Below are 6,914 nucleotides of genomic sequence, written 5' to 3'. Positions count from 1 at the left end.
GATTGGATGCGAGACTCTAATTCTAAGATCTTCTCTGTCAGCCTAACTATTTCCCTGCATTTATCGCATATAAAGCCCTCGCAGCTGACAGAGAAGGCTAAGCTAAACATATGACATGAGGTGCAAGTAACAATAATAGGAATAGAAGCCATAACTCACCGGATTTGAAGTGCAATTCCAACTTACCAAGGTTGCTCGATGGATCGTAGTATACTCGCTTAAAAAGAGAACAGTTAGCACACAAGACAAACCAGAGGCAAGATGATATTCTACAGTGTGAACAGAAAGCAAGCTAACACGCTATTGCTATTCTAACGGCGTTAAGTTAACTATCACATTTGGTTTAGAATCTCCAAGTAAATAACAGGAACAGGGTTATTGAGATATCAGGATAAGTTAGCAATGACAATAATAATTAATGATAATAAAATACACTAATATTAGAGCGAAGTGGTAAGTGCACGGATACAAACAAGCTGCCGGCAGCGATGCAGGAAACCGAGGACTAGCGCGCCCGGTCAGTGTTGAACTGCCTGAGAACTGGAGAGCGTGGCACACCGGCAGCAGGCGTTGGTCACACGCTTTTCTGCCGACACACCCTAAGGGGTGCCGTGTGCAACGGGCGAGCAGTGTCGGGGCGGTGGACGGGCCCCCGCCTGCGTTGGCATTCAACTGCCTAGAGTTGTGGGTTGTGCTACTTGCATTGAGGAACTTCCTCTCGTGAAGGGAAGCACGTGCTGGTCCGGTCGGACAGCACAGCTGCTGTGGCGTATTCTTCACTCACAGCAGCTAACATGACTCGCCCGACGCCTCCTCCTCTGGAGTCAGCAGGTGATCAGCTCCCTGCGAGCCACTCACATCCCGGGCGTCCTGATCCAGACAGCCGGTGTGCTCTCTCGTCAGTTGACACCTTGCGGAGAGTGGCGACTCCCTCCCCGCGCAGCCGGCTCATTTGGGGGCAGTTTGGCCAGGCACAGGTGGTCCTGTTGCCTCCCCGAACTCCTCCCATTGTCCGCTTGGGTACTCCCTGTCCGAGGACCCTCGGCACGGATGCCCTTGCGCACAGCTGGCCGCGGGACAAGTGGAAGTACGCTTCCCCCCAGTGAGCCTCATTGCACAGGGCCTGTGCAAGGCCAGGGAAGAGGAGCATCAACTGGTACTAGTTACGCCCCTTCGGCCTAACCAGGACTTGGTTCTCGGAGCTGAGGCTCTGACAACAACTCCCCCCTGGCCGCTCCCCCTGGCGAACAGCTTCCCCAGGGGAAGGGGCACGATACGGCATCCCAGGCAAAACCTGGTCTCCATATCTGGACAGGACGAGGAGATCCTGAGTGACCCACCCCCGGTCCGGTTGGGACGTCACTCAGGCTAGGGCTTCGGCCACTGGGCGGCTATACGCCCATAGGTGGCGCCTCTTCTCGTCCTGGTGCTCGTCCTGGTGCTTCTCACCGAGAAGACCCGCGGAGTTGCTCGATCGGGTACGAGCTGTCCCGTCCTCAAGAGAGCGGGGGAGTAACCTCTCCCCCTCCATACTGGGAATGTATGTAGCCGCTACGGCCGCTCATCATGACCCAAGTGCTGGGTAGCCTCTGGGACAGCACGGCCTGGTCATTAGGTTCCTTAGGGGCGCGAGAGGGTGACCACCTTTCCGCGCTCCGTACCCTCTTGTGACCTAGGTGGCGGGCCCCAAGAGGCCCCACCCCCTTCCAGCCTCTCGGGATTGCTGCTCTTTCTCAGTCTTGATAAAGACGGTTTTCCGCATGGCGCTCACCTCCAAGAGGGCTAGGGGATCTGCAAGCACCCTCCGTGTCCACAGATTGCCTAGAACTCGGGGCTGGGCTTCTCACGTTATCTTGAGACCCCGCCCCGGCTACGTGCCCAAGGTTCCCACCACTCTTTTAAGAGACCAGGTGGTGAACCTGCAGGCGCTCCCCACCGGGGAGGAAGACCCAACCTATCCGTGTTGTTTCCAGTACGCGCACGGCGCCTCTACTTGGACCACACGCAGAGCCCAGAAGCTCTGAGCAGCTCTTTGTCTGTTTCGGAGGTCAGCAGGAGGGCTGTCTCCAAACAGGGGCTGGCGCACTGGATCGTGGATGCCCTCGTTAGGGCATACCGATCTCTTTTCCTGCCCGTTGGGGGTGAGGCTCACCCCTCGTGGCTGGCTCAGGGCGCCTCCCTGGCAGACATCTGCGGAGCTGCGGGTTGGGCTATGCCCAACAACTCCGTGAGGTTATAATACCTACGGGCGGAACCGGTGTCAGCCCGCATCCTGGCAAGGTGTGGGACTGGCAGCCGGTAGGGCATACGCCTGCGGAAGCCCTTCCCCCTCCGGGGGGAGCAGTGGCGATCCCGCCTCACTTCTTTCCCCTCGGGTAAAGAACAGGCATTCCATCCATCACTAAGCACCCTTCCAGGGGACAGGCTGGGCAGAGCAGCCCTGCCCCTTTAGGCCGTGGAACAGTTGAGTTATCTCTCACTTAGCTCTAACCGGACCTATTGCTCCAGACGTGGTAACCCCCCCCTCCGTGGGCTGTTCCGTCTGATGTATCCTCATGAATGGTTCCCACCTTGGCAACCCATGACCTCCCCAGGTGGACTCCCACCTTGCGGTTAACTCCTGCAGTCCGCACATTCCTCCCATGAGTTCTCCCCTGATGGTGAGACCATGTGGTGTCTCCACTAATTCCTCCCTATGGTAGGTAGTGGCCTCTGCAGCGTTTTTCCCCCCCAGGGGGGAATAATGCTTACCCAGTGGCCCGTACGGTGCCGGGCGGCTTCTCACCATTTAGAGAATCAGGCCTCCGCCCGTGACGGCCGGCGTTAGGGGGCTTCCCAACTTTTTGTGGAAAGCTCTGGGTCCCCCTTCCTCTCCACTGGAAGGTCATAATTTCGCGCTAGCGTGTTCGTCTGACTCGCCCAGGCCAGTCAACGTCGCTCCGCAGAGATTGTGACGCGGCTCAGTGCTGTGGCGTTTTCCATAGGAACCCCATTCTGTCGGTTCGACACAACGTCGAGAGACCGACAGAAAGGTAACGTCTTGGTTACGGATGTAACCTCGGTTCCCTGATGGAGGGAACGAGACGTTGTGTCCCTCATGCCACAACACTGGCCGCCCACCCCAGCGGTCGGGGGAGGATGCTTAGGCTCCTCAGACCAAAGGTGAATGAATGAGCACGCCGGCTTCCCTCTTATACCCGGACATCCGGGGATGAGCCCGGCATGCAAATTTCATTCGCCAATTTTCATTGGCCTTTTCTAAATACTCAGAAGATGATAGGTTCTCAAGACAAACCCCATTCTGTCGGTTCAACACAACGTCTCGTTCCCTCCATCAGGGAACCGAGGTTACATCCGTAACCAAGACGATCACTTACACAATTATACCGGTATTCAGGGACAGGCACTACAATGGTTCAGATCTTACTTATCAGACAGAGATCAATTTGTCCATTTAAATGGGGAATCATCAAATCTAACGCAAGTAAATTATGGATTACCTCAGGGATCGGTTTTAGGACCCTTGCTATTCTCCATATACATGCTGCCTCTTGGAAACATTATTAGAAAACATGGAATTAGCCTCCACTGTTATGCAGATGATACTCAGCTATATATCTCATCAAGACCAGATGATTCCTTCCAGCTATCCAAATTGGCCGAGTGCATCAACGATATAAAGCATTGGATGATTTGTAATTTCCTTCTATTAAATTCTAATAAAACAGAAATATTACTTATCGGACCAAAGACACGTGAGCAGAATATTTCGGATTATAACCTGCAAATTGAAGGCTGCACTGTTACTCCAACAAATACAGTTAAAGACCTAGGCATTATATTAGACAGCAACCTGTCATTTAAAAATAACATCTCAAATGTCACAAAAACAGCCTTCTTCCACCTTAGAAATGTTGCCAAATTACAAAATATTTTATGTGTTGCTGACGCAAAAAAAGCTTATTCATGCATTTGTGACCTCAAGACTTGACTACTGTAATGCACTACTTAGTGGTTGTCCTGCATCATAAATAAACAAACTACAGTTAGTTCAGAATGCAGCTGTCAGAGTTCTAACCAGGTCCAGAAAATACGATCACATAACCCCAATGTTATCAACCCTTCACTGGTTACCCATTAAGTATCGTATTGACTTTAAAGTTATTTTAATCACTTATAAAGCCTTAAACGGTTTAGCCCCTACCTACATAACAGAGCTTCTACCACACTACAACCCATCACATTCTCTAATATCTCAAAACTCCAGATTTTTGATAACACCTAGAATAACTAAATCCACCAAAGGGGGTTGAGCTTTCTCATACTTAGCACCTAAACTCTGGAATAGCCTTCCCGATACTATTCGAGGGTCAGACACACTCTCCCAATTTAAATCTAGATTAAAGACACATCTTTTCAGCCAAGCAGTCACTTAATGCTAAATATACTAAATAAACCACCGGGAGACTGCATTTATTAGATATTATTTACTAGAATGATCTTGCTTGTTCTATGTGTGTTTTTCAGTTTTTCTTATTTTCTCCTGTAAAGCTGCTTTGGAACAATGCACATTGTGAAATAAAATAAAATTGAATTGAATTGAATTATGATTTATGAAAACACAATTAACATAAACATCGAATGATCAATAAAAACTATGTAGAAATGTATGATGAAAATCAAATTTACTGTGTCAAATCAAATTTAAATTCATTGTCTGTGAACTAGAAAGTTGTTTGTTTATTTGCTTACTGGGTGGATTTTCTAAATGACACATATTCTCTATGATCAGTGCCCTATATAAAGAACGACGAATCTGCACCCTGAGACTTACAGCCTAAAAAGTTTTATTTTCTTTGCTACAATGTGTAACAGCCAACAATTTTGACCTTGACAATGGAAATAGAATTAAAAGTTAAGGTAGGGGATGTGTTAGTGTTTCCTGGGCGGGATCACATACTTGAACTAAGATTAGGGACAACCCAGTGATGTTCTAACACAGATGAAGTTGTAACGCCGGTAAAAACACTTTAACACATCCAGTTCCTCTTACTGCAGTGATTCTGAAACAGAGAGGAGCTGTGAGTGCAGTAATGGACATGAGTGTGTTTGTGCTGCTTCTGCTGTCAGGTTGGTGTCGTTATTTCAATCTGTTTTCACAAGTGTATGTGCACATGCATTTATATTAACATGTTCATTTTAACAGGAATTTTGTGCAATGCTTCTGGTTTTCCGCGAAGGTACTTCTACATAAATGAGAGCATGACATGGGCAGCAGCTCAGAGTTACTGCAGAGAGAAATACACTGATCTGGCTACTGTAGACTCTATGAATGATGTGAACAGGATGATAAAAACAGTGAATGATGGATACAGAGGATCGGTTTGGATTGGACTGAAAAGAGGGACACAGAGTCATTGGGGTTGGTCTATTGGGGATGATCTTTCACAGTACAGTGGATGGGGTTTAGGGCATCCTGGTCTAGGACCATGTGGCTATTTTGCCTTTGGGTATTGGTACGATTTGGAATGTTCATCACCAGTGCTATTTGCCTGCTACGATGGTGAGTCATCAGTTGTCATCATCTGTGCAAATCTTTTGTTTAGCTGGAAAGAAGAGCTGAAACATGATATTTGTATTGCATATTTCAATAGAAAATGTCGGGAACATCATGATAAAGCAGTGGAGAAGCTGGAGAGACACTCAGACTTACTGCAGACAGCATTACACTGATCTGGCCGTCATCCGCAGCCCTGAGGAGCAGAAACAGCTATATGCAGTTGTTGGGGACGGGCCATGGGTCTGGATCGGTCTGTTCTGGAGCCCTTGGCTGTGGTCTGACCAATGGAGCCTCTTCTTCACAGCATAGCTGTGAGCAAAATAATCGTTTTATCTGCAGTGAAGGTGAGTTCCCAGTTGAAAGAGTGAATAGCTTCCATCAACAGATTAATTCTTTTTTAAATTGTGATATGTATTCATTAATCTCTATTTTGAGGATAATGTAAGTCTATTTCTCTTGAAATAGTATACAAAAAGCAGATTATCAGATTGAATTTGTCCTGTGATGGAAACTGCAATCTGAATGACCCTTCACTAAAGACTGACATTCTGAATCAGGTTCGTCTCTGTCTTAAATACTTCAATTCACTTGCATTATCACAATTTGGTACATAACAGTTTGTAAAGTATGTACAAAACAATCAATACAATTTATGGTAGTAGCCGGTAAAATGTGTTTAACAAATTGGTCACTTCTTCCACACATAACCAGCTGCATTGTTTGCCAAGTGGTTTGATGTGTATTTTGCTGGATTTACAGGTACGTGAAAAGTTACAGAGTGTTGGACTTGGAGATTACATCGTCTTAAATTGGGGGGAAAAGTAAAGGTCAAGAGGCATTTCATTTGAAGCGCAACCACACAGCATATAATGAAAATCAATCATCAATGTACATTTCCAAACAAATCATTATCGCTTTTGATCTATATATGTAATCAATTTTAATCAAGTTATTTAAATGAGTAATATAAATTACTGCATACATGTATTTTTGAGGGTCTCCTTGCCTGCAATTTTACTAAACAATATTTAATCTAACAGACATATAATGATATTCATTTATTAATTCCTGAGATTTTTTTTTAATTTCATGGATGTATATTTGTGAACATTCTTTCTAGCTTCTGTGTTTTTTTAACATAAATGTTTTGTATATTAACACTCTTAAAGTGGATATTAACTTTTCTAGTTCTCTTTAATGTTCTTTTTGTCAAAGTTTCTTTATGAAATGTTATTATGTGCTCATTATGTATGTGTCTCAAATGAAAGAAAGAAAAATTGCCTAATGGATCCTGATCTTAAGCATGTGAATTGCAACAAGACTTCACCCTTCATTGATGGTATGTATTCTGTTA

The 6,914-nt window shown here is 46.3% G+C and overlaps 1 long non-coding RNA gene across 1 annotated transcript; it reads left to right on the top strand.

The window, feature by feature from the left end:
* Window positions 1-5,018: 5,018 nt before the first annotated feature.
* LOC130553959 (uncharacterized) lies at window positions 5,019-6,914 on the top strand. The gene is made up of 5 exons (XR_008962929.1): window positions 5,019-5,130; window positions 5,207-5,563; window positions 5,655-5,904; window positions 6,026-6,117; window positions 6,320-6,914. It is a non-coding gene; the product is annotated as an uncharacterized LOC130553959 (long non-coding RNA).

This window comes from Triplophysa rosa, linkage group LG5 (genome assembly GCF_024868665.1).
Source record: "Triplophysa rosa linkage group LG5, Trosa_1v2, whole genome shotgun sequence".
NCBI classification, from domain to species: domain Eukaryota; kingdom Metazoa; phylum Chordata; class Actinopteri; order Cypriniformes; family Nemacheilidae; genus Triplophysa; species Triplophysa rosa.
Note: the sequence above shows the minus strand (reverse complement) of the source record. Positions and strands in the feature narration are given on the sequence as shown.